Consider the following 10635-nt stretch of genomic DNA (forward strand, 5'->3'; position numbering starts at 1 on the left):
AAGGGGATCCAATATATTTATACAAAATATTTCATTGTTGAAAGCCCATGATAGTGGTTATATATCGTTGCACTAGGAGTAGAGTCTTGAAGAAAAAAATATAAGGTTTAAATTTATTAACATCCATATCTAAGTCAAGAGAAAACATCTCGAAAATTCAAAGATAATTGTTAGCTTCTAAGATAGATGGAGTGCCCATTCCCATAATGCTATCTACAAACTGGTGATGGGTGAGAAGAGGATCATCATCGAAAAGGCGAAGGATTTGGAGAGAATTTATAGAGACCAATACTTTAAGAGATCACCCCAGCACCTCCATAACCAATATGGAAAGAAACAATGAGAAAGTATCACCATGATGAATTCCAAGAAAATATTTCAACTGGGTGAAAGGAGTTCCATTGACATGAATGGAGAAGGAGGTAGAAGATACAAGATTCTTGATCCATTCTATACAATTTGGGGGGAAGCAAAAAGCTTTGAGGATGTGGAATAGGTATTTATAGTTAAAATTATCAAAATATTTTTAAAGGTTAATCATCAGCAACATCCTAGCTTTTCACATGACTTTCATAGAGTGGATGACCTCATGCACAACCATGATACCATCAAGGATTTAATACCCTTCCATGAAACCAGTTTGTTGAGGCAATATCACCTTAGAAGGAGTGGTTTGAATCAGTTGGAAATGGTTTTTGTTATAATCATGTATACAATGTTGTAAAGGGGTCTGATTCCACTTGGCTCCGCCATTTTGTCTTACTTTGGAACTAATTTAAGGAAGGTGGTTCTAACATCTTTGAGAATGGATTGAGTTCTCTTAGATTCTCCCATCACAAGCCTGATCTATTGGCCAACTATAGACCAAAAAGCATGAAATAAATCTATGTTTAACCATCCAAGTTAGGAACCTTGTTATTTGGGATCTCTTTGACAGTCTCTTCCACTTCCTCCATTGTCATCTCACAAAACAAGGCTTCATTCTGCTCAACATTGACTAGATAAGGTATGTGCTTTGTAACACACTAGATCTCCTCTAACTTATTCTAGGGAGGTTCAGATAGAATTTTTTGATAATAGTGAATGAGTTCCTGGGTGATATCTTGGAAATCGAGCAATTTTTCTCTTGTAGGATTTTTGATGGAGATTATTAAGTTGTGGTGACAACATTAAAGCACCATTACGGAAGAAGGTTGTATTCTTTCCCCTTCTTTTAGCTGGTGGGATGTTAATTTTTGTTGCCATAATAAATCCTCTTGTTTCCTATGTTCCTCAAGGTTTGTGAGGGTAATGAATTCTTCCATCATTAAAACATTAAATCAACCTCTTGTAGCAACTACAACCACCCTCCAAATTTTTTCCTATGCTTTGATTTTGGAGCCTTCCCTATTAACCACAGTAGCTCATCTTGCATTGATCCATGTATCCATGATTCGAATGAGACTTATAATTTTCATTTTGGCTTGTGTTTTCTTACTTAGTTGATTTTCTAACTCACAAGTTGATCTCCTGACTTGGTCCCATAGCAGTTCTGGGCTTGCCCCAGAAACTGTGCAATTCTTGAGGGCAACTAGCCTTGTTGTTGGGAATTACGCAGTCCTAACTACCAGTGAGCCTTGAGCTCAGAAAATGTGCATTCATGAGGGGGCAACCCAACACTGAGCCCATAAATTGTGCAACCCTCACTGAGCTCAGAAACTACGCAGTGCACTGAGCTGGAAAGTTGCCCAGTTCCTAGAATTGCGTTGTCTTTCTTGATAGTGTGCACAAAAAGCTTCCATGGAAAAAAGAAAAAAGAAAAAAATTGAAAATAATCCCTAAAAATATAGGATATATTTTTAGTATCTTGAAGGAGGCACTTGAGTTATTTTTAGAAATTTTTTCCATGTGCCGCTTTTTCCTTAATTTTAGGCATGCGTGTCATAAACCCTAATTTGTCCAAATCCATTTAATTGACACTGCTAGAGCTCATTTACACACTTGATATTGGAGCTATAGCACTCTCGAGGAGATCAAGGAGCCTTTAGTGCGATCGTCGTCACTTTTCTAGGTGACTTTTACTTTTGTCATTTTTTCCCAATTTTTATGTCGCATTTTGTTGTTTGGCTTGTGTGAGAGTTTCTTCACTTGTTTCTGTTGATTTTGGTTAGCATTGGATGTGATCTAGCCATGAAAGTTGTTGGAGAGGCTAAGGCACATGAGATCTCCAAGACCCAGAAATCGTTTGGAGAAATTCCACTCGGATGAAGAGATATTAAAATAATTAATATTTTTAATGAGTCCTTAGGTCTAAATTTAGGAAAATAAAAATATTAATGTGTATTAGTATAAAATGGGTGAGACAGTTCTAAGTGACAAGGATCAAGCCAATTCTAATCTTAACTGTTGACTAGGGACTTAATCTCGATTGTTGAATCGTTAAAAGGAAAAGTATAAGAGGAGGCTTGAGGGTCAGTTGGAGACACACAAAATTGATCAAAGAGTTCGATCTTTCTTGGGCGAGGTTTGCTGAGAAAATCGAGCTAATGATCTGAGTTGTAGTGAGGGGAAGTTCAGCAAGGGAACTTTATTCTGAGGCCAAAGAATACATAGTAGAGAGGGAGAACAAGGCCGGAAGAGGCAAGGTAGTCCTTGAGAGGGTGACGCAAAGGTCATAGGGGCTGACGCAAGCGACGCAAAAGCCATAGAGGCTAATGCATGCCCTTAGAGGCGATGATGGGAAGATTTTGTGGGGCAGAGAAAGAAGAGATCAGGAAAATCGAATTTATGAACAAGGGAGGCTCACAATTGGGGTGACATAGCTCCTAGAAGAGTGATGTAGTTCCAGTGCAGAGCTTGGAGCAGCCACCGCTGTCCAGCGCTGGAAATAGCCAAGTCACTGTGGGGTTTGATCATCCAGTTGTTGAACAGTGCCAAAGTATCTATCTCCAGATAGAGGTACTTCTACCAGGATTTTTCTTTATTCGGTGATCCATATCTGGCACCCTAGTTGTATTCAGAATCTTCTTAATAATACAAACCCTCTATATGTTGCACCGGTTTTCCCGAATTGGGATTTTCCGGGGACTATTATTTAAAAATAAAGATGTCCCTTGTGTGATTGTCTTAGTGTATTTCAGTTCATGATCTGTATGTATGTGTAGGCTACTATAGTGTTTTACATTGATATTTATGTAATTAAATAACTTATTAATGCAAAGAACAAGTAGGAGATGTTAAACTAGTAATTACGGTAGGGCTTTCTGATGTGTAGATTCAGAAATTTTCTCATGGTACCAGAGGGGTTGTATATCAAAGGCAACTGAAGACACCAGCCGAGAAAATCTGAGAATTTGCAGCAAAGAAGAAGTTGTCCCGAGAGACAACGTTGTTCCAGAGCTAGAGACGAAGAAGGAGGAGGGATGTTGTGCAGAGAAGGTGATGCAAAGGCTCACATAGTGCCTATGTCAGCACTCTGAGCTAGGTGAAGGTGACGCAATAGCTAGGAGGAGCCCACACAGTAGCTACTTCAGCTATCCAGGCTAACGTAAAGGCAGAGGGGGGGGGGGGGGGGGAGATCATGCCTACGCAATGCCAAGTCATCTTTCTCAGCCAGGAAGGATTGATATAGTGGCCAGGAGGAGCTGATCCAACTATCACTTTGATTACGCAGAGCTAGAAGCACTCAGATTCTTCAACTGTTGGGGTTAAGGGAGCTGATAAGACTTTGATTTGTGGAGATGGTGGGACGTTATTTCTGTGAGTGAAGAACAATGTCTAAGGAGACTAAACCAAGGTAGAGGGAAGCACTACCTCGACATATTTCTAGCCAAGAAATCTAGATCCGGGTTGCAACGGCAAAGGAGGATTGGAGAGGAGTGATTCAACAGTTGGCCAGAGGATTTCTGAGAGGGAAATCAAGACTCAGAGGGAGTCTAGAGAAGAGGAGCAGAGATGGCAGTGAACGGATTGAGGGATCATGAAAGATTGAATGGGGCTTCCAATTTTGTCATTTGGAAGGCCAGGATCCTGGAAATCCTGGATAAACATCGCATCAAGGACAATGCCTTGAAAATAATTGTTGTCCCAGTTGACCCTAATGAAAATGAGAAGTATGAGTAGGCGGAGGCGAAGTTGAAATGTATGATTCTAGATGGGGTTAAGGATCATGTCATACCACATATTCCTGAGAAGAACAATGCAAGGGAGATGTGGAAGATGCTGACGACCTTATATCAAGGCTCTTTCATGCAATAGAAGATGTTATTAGAGAATCAACTGAGGTCATATCAAATGAAGAAAGGAGAGGAGATAGATCTGTTCCTTCTCAGGTTGTAAGGAATTCGTGACGAGCTTACTTCCGTGGGGTCTACACCATATCCAGAGTTTATGGTCAGGATTGCTCTGAATCCAGTCTTTGAGGACTGGGAGACATTTTTCCAAAGCATTTTGGGCAGAGCGACTCTCCCCAGTTGGGAAGAGATGTGGGTAGCTCTTCGATAGGAAGAGATCAGGAGGTTGACCAAGGCGGGGAGTAGTGGTAAGGGAGTTCAAATCAAGAAAGAGGAGGAGGAGGATGCAGCTCTAGCATCTACGGGACAACAGAGGGTTCAGAAGCGGAAGAAGAAAGATGTATCCAAGGTCAAGTGCTTCAACTGTAGGGAGCTGATACATTATGCCTCTTAGTGCCCCAGGAAGAAAGTCAAGGGAGAAGCTTCCAACTTGAAGGCTCCTCCAACAAAGGTAGAGAAGGACGTCAAGACCGACAACGATTGTGTCATGAGTGCTCATGCGCCTCTAAAGAAGAGGTGGGGAGACATTGAGCTATAGTTGAGAGGACTACAAAATAGGGGAAAGATCCTTAAGGTGCCCAAAATCTTGGATCACATCCAACTATGGGAGCCCTTAAAGACAATAGCATGATGATAGGTGTCGGGTGGAGCAAGATATGATGGAGCGGTAAGGCAGTGCTAGAGTGCAGAAGTCTATAGTAGCACAATGGAGTTTGCAGTAGTGCGAGAGGCATAGTAGGGATTTCAACAGCGAAGTGGCAGTAGAGGGAGCACATGATAGTAGTAAAGGTGGCTTCAACATTACAAGGCTTCCAGATTGACCAGGATGTTAGTATTTGGGTGAAGTCAGTTACTTACTTCTCGGTAACTGAGTTGCAGTGCAGCAGTTAGCAGTGGCAGTGCTATGGGAAACATGATGCATTTGTAGTACAGATGTAGCAGTGGCAGTGGTAGTGTCATGGGAAGCAGTACAGGAAGCAACAATGAAATTTATGTGGGGCAGTAGGCCTAGCATCATCATAGAGGACCGATGCGGAGGATCAATGTGATGCTTCTATGGTGAAGCATTACTAGAGCACATTCCTCGTTAAGAGGGAGTGTTGATTTTGGGTAGCATCGTATGTTCTCTAGCTATGAAATTTGTTGGAGAGGCTAAGGAACATGAGATCTCCAAGACCCAGAAATTGTTTGTAGAAATTCCACCCGGATGAAGAGATATTAAAATAAATAATATTTTTAATGAGTCCCTAAGTCTAAACTTAGGAAAGTAAAAATATTAATGTGTATTAATATAAAATGGGTGAGAAAGTTCTAAGTGACAAGGATCAAGCCAGTTCTAATCTTAGCTATTGATTAAGGACTTAATCTCGATCGTTGAATCATCAACAGGAAAAGTATGAGAGGAGTCTTGAGGGTCAGTTGGAGACACACCAAATTGATCAAAGAGTTCGATTTTTCTGGGGTGAGGTTTACTGAGAAAATTGAGCTAGTGATTTGAGTTGCAGTAAGGGTAGTTCGGCAAGGGAACTTTAGTATGAGGCTGAAGAATACATAGTAGAGAGGTAGAACAATGTTGAAAGAGGCATCATAGTCCTTGAGAGGGTGACGCAAAGGTCGTAGGGGCTGACGCAGGTGACGCAGGCCCTTAGAGGCGACGCTGGGAATATTCTGTGGCACAGAGAAGGAGCAGATCAGAAAAATTGACTTTCTGAGCAAGGGAGGCTCACTGTTGGGGTGACATGGCTCCTAGAGGAGTGACATATTTCTAGTGCAGAGCTTGGAGTAGCCATCGCTGTCCAGCACTGGGAACAACCGGGTCATTGTGGGGTTTGATCATCTAGTTATTGAACAGTGGCAGAATATATGTCTCCGAATAGAGGTACTTTTTCCAAGATTTTTCTCTATTCGGTGATCCATATCTGGCACCCTAGTTGTATTCAAGAATATGCTTAATAATACAAACCCCCTATATGTTGCACCGATTTTCCCAAATTGGGTTTTTCCAAGGATGATTGTCCAAAAATAATGGTGTCCCTTGTGTGATTGTCTCAGTGTATTTCAATTCATGATCTGTATGTATGTGTAGGTTGCAATAGTTTTTTACACTGATATTTATGTAATTAAATAACTTATTAATGCAAAGAATAAGTAGGAGCTTTTAAACCAGTAATTATGGTAGGGGTTTCTGATGTGTAGATTCAGAAATTTTCACATGGTATCATAGGGATTGCAAATTAGAGGTGACTGAAGACACCAGCCGAGAAAATATGAGAATTTGGAGCAAAGAAGTAGCCGTCTCGAGAGATAACGTTATTCTAGAGCCAGAGATGCAAAAGGAGGAGGGATGCAGTGCAGAGAAGGTGAAGCAGAGGCTCACACAGTGCCTCCGTCAGCACTCTGAGCCAGGTGAAGTTGACACAGTAGATGGGAGGAGCCCACGTAGTAGATGCGTCAACTATCCAAGCGAGCGAAAAGGTAGAGAGGGGGGGAGATCAGGCCTACGCAGTGCCAAGTCATCTTTCTCAGCCAGGAAGGTTTGACGTAGTGGCCAGGAGGAGCTGATCCAACTCTCACTGTGATTGTGCAGAGACAGAAGGGCTTAGATTCCTCAGTTGTCAGGGCTAAGGGAGCTGAGCAGATTTTGATTTGTGGAGTTAGTGGGATGTTGTTTCTGTGAGTGAAGAACAATGCTTAAGGAGACTGAACCAAGGTAGAGGGAAGCACTACCTCGACAGACTTCTAGCCAAGAAATCTAGATCTGGGTTGCAACGGCAAATGAGGATTGGAGAGGAGTGATTCGAAAGTTGGCCAGAGGATTTCTAAGAGGGAAATCAAGATTCGAAGGGAGTCTAGAGAAGAGGAGCAGAGATGGCAGTGAACGGATTGAGGGATTAGGACAGATTGGATGGGGCTTCCAATTTTGTCATCTGGAAGGCCAAGATCTTGGAAATCCTGGATAAACATTGCATCAAGGACTATGCCTTGAAAATAATTGATTTCCCAAAAGACCCTAATGCAAATGAGAAGTATGAGGAGGCTAAGGCGAAGGTGAAATGCATGATTCTAGACGGGGTCAAGGATCATTTCATACCACATATTACTCAAAAGAACACAACAAGGGAGATGTGGCAGATGCTGACCACCTTATACTAGGGATCTCCCATGCAAAGGAAGATGTTATTAGAGAATTAGTTGAGGTCATATCAAATGCAAAAAGGAGAGGAGATAGATCCATTCCTTTTCAGGTTATAAGGAATTTGTGACCGGATTACTTCCATGGGGTCTGCACTGGATCCAAATTTTATGTTCGAGACTGCTCTGAATGCAGTCTCTGAGGACTGGGAGACATTTTTCCAAAGAATTTTGGGCAAAGCGACTCTCTCCAGTTGGGAAGAGATGTGGGCAGCTCTTCGATAGGAAGAGATAAGGAGGTTGACCAAGGCAGGGAGTAGTGGTAAGGGAGTTTTAATCAAGAAAGAGGAGGAGGAGGATGTAACCCTAGCATCTGCGGGATAACAGGGGGTTCAGAAGCGGAAGAAGAAATATATCTCTAAGGTCAAGTGCTTCAACTGTGGGGAGCTGGGACATTATGCCTCTCAGTGTCCCGGGAAGAAATGTAAGGGAGAAGCTTCCGACTCAAAGTCTCTTCCAGTAAAGGTGGAGAAGGATTTCGAGATTGATGACGATTGTGCCATGAGTGCTCATGCACCTCTAGAGAAGAGGTGGGGAGACATTGTGCTGTAGTCGAGAGGACTATAGAAAGGGGCAGGATCATTGAGGTGCCCAAACTCTTGGATCACATCTAGCTATGGGAGCCCTTAAAGACAATAGCATGATGACAGGTGCCGGGTGGAGCAAGGTGTGATGGAGCGATATGGCAGTGCTAGAGTGCAGAAGTCTGTAGTAGCACAATGGAGGTTGCAATAGTGCGAGAGGCACAATAGAGATTGTAGCAATGCAGTGGCAACAGAGGGAGCACATGATAGCAGTAGAGGTGGCTTCAACATCACAAGGATTCCAGACTGACAAGGATGTTACTATTTAGGTGAAGTCAGTTACTTACTTCTCGGTAACTGAGTTACAGTGTAGCAGTTAGCAGTGGCAGTGTTATCGGCAACATGATGCAACATTTTGAGAGGGAGCTGTAGTATAGATGTAGTAGTGGCAGTGGTAGTGTCATGGGCAGAAGTACAGGAAGCAGTAGTGCAATGGATGTGGGGCAACAGGGCTAGCATCAACAAAGAGGACCGATGCGGAGGATCAGTGTGATGCTTCTATGGTGAAGCATTACTAGGGGACATTCCTCGCTAAGAGGGAGTGTTGATTTTGGGTAGCATCAGATGTGCTCTAGCCATGAAATCTGGTGGAGAGTATAAGGCACATGAGATCTCCAATACCCATAAATCATTTTGAGAAATTCCACGCAAATGAAGAGATATTAAAATAATTAATATTTTTAATGAGTCCCTAAGTCTAAACTTAGGAAAATAAAAATATTAATGTGTATTAATATAAAATGGGTGAGAAAGTTCTAAGTGACGAGGATAAATCTAGTTCTAATCTTAGCCATTGATTAGGGACTTAATCTCAACCATTGAATCATCAACAAGAAAAGTATAAGAGGAGGCTTGAGGGTCATTTGGAGACACACCAAATTGATCAAAGAGTTCGATTTTTTTGGGGCGAGGTTTGCTGAGAAAATCGATCTAGTGATTTGAGTTGCAGTGGGGGGCAGTTCGGCAAGGGAAATTTAGTTCGAGGCCGAAGAAAACATAAAAGAGAGGCAGAACAACACTGGAAGAAGCAGAAGAGTCCTTGAGAGGGTGATGCAGAAGGCTAGCGCAGGTGACGCATAAACCATAGAGGCTGACGCATGCCCTTAGAGGTAGCGTTGAGAAGATTCAGTGGGGAAGAGAAGAAGAAGATCGGAAAAATCGACTTTCTGAGCAATGGGGGATCACTGTTGGGGTGATGCAGCTCCTAGAGGAGTGATGCAATTCCAGCGCAGAGCTTGGAGCAGCCATTACTGTCTAGCACTGGGAACAACCAGGTCACTGTGGGGTTTGATCATCGAGTTGCTGAAAATTGTTGGAATATCTATCTTCGGATAGAGGTACTTCTGCCAAGATTTTTCTCTGTTGGGTGAGCCATACCTAACACACTATTTGTATTCAAGAATTTGCTTAATAATACAAACCCTCCATATGTTGCACCGATTTTCTCGAATTGGGTTTTTTCGGGGACGATTGTCCAAAAATAACGGTGTCCCTTGTGTGATTGTCTCAGTGTATTTCACGTCATGATATGTATGTATGTGTAGGCTACAATAGTGTTTTACATCAATATTTACGTAATTAAATATCTTGTTAATGCATAGAACAAGTAGGATATGTTAAACCAGTAATTGTGGTAAGGGTTTCTGATGTGTAGATATAGACATTTTCATAGTTTCTCTGCAGGGTTGATGGTATTCTAACTTGTTTTAACTCGTATAAGTGTTGTTTCAAGTTATAGATTGTCTTTCCTAAGTGTCGCATGAGTTTTCCTATTTTTGCACGAGTGGTTGTCGTTGCGGCGACTCTCCTCACGTGCTTCTTTTTCCTTCAGTTTAACCAATTACTACACTTTGTTCACATGCATGCATCTACACTTAGTAATATCTACACTCAACTTCACACTATATTTCATATCTACTTGTTTTTCACAGTCCCCCTGGGCAGATTTGGGTTCCCTTGCCCAGATCTCACTTTGCACATCTGACACTATGCAATATGGAGACTCAAGCCTCTAGAATTTCACAGAGCATAGCCTAAGATGGCTCCAACTATGCACTGCGAAGTTCCAGGAGCTAGCCTCCTGGCTTGGCCACTAAGACTGTGTAATGCGCATTATCTCCCAGGCCTTTACCTAAGCTAAACAACACATTACATAGTTCCAATCATCAGGCTTCCAACTTGGCTGTTGGGATTACGTAGTTCGCAATTCCCATAGTTAGTTAGTCACCCCTATCAAGAAAACTAAACAATATCTTACATCAAGTGCCCGACTTGCTGCTTGAACTTGGCTTGAAGTTGTTTTGGTTTGTTAAATGACATTTGCTTGCCCTGAGTGCTCTCTTTGTCCCACAGGTACAATTGTTGTTGAGCATCTCTCTAGAATTAAGAGTTAACATGGCATCCAAGAGAGCTACATTAAAGGAAATTGCCAAGAGAAGTATTGGGGAAGCAGTTGATCTATCAATGTATGAAGATACTCAATTGTTTATTTAGAAGGGAGCAACACTGACATGGCAACAAATCAAAGATATTTTTGCAAAAGACTTTAGGGCAGATTTGGAGGACTGATAGGTCTATATTAGCATCTA

The sequence above is a fragment of the Pinus tabuliformis genome, chromosome 5_1 (assembly GCF_031772625.1).
Source record: "Pinus tabuliformis cultivar Carrire ecotype Pingquan chromosome 5_1, CPIR1, whole genome shotgun sequence".
Lineage (NCBI taxonomy): Eukaryota > Viridiplantae > Streptophyta > Pinopsida > Pinales > Pinaceae > Pinus > Pinus tabuliformis.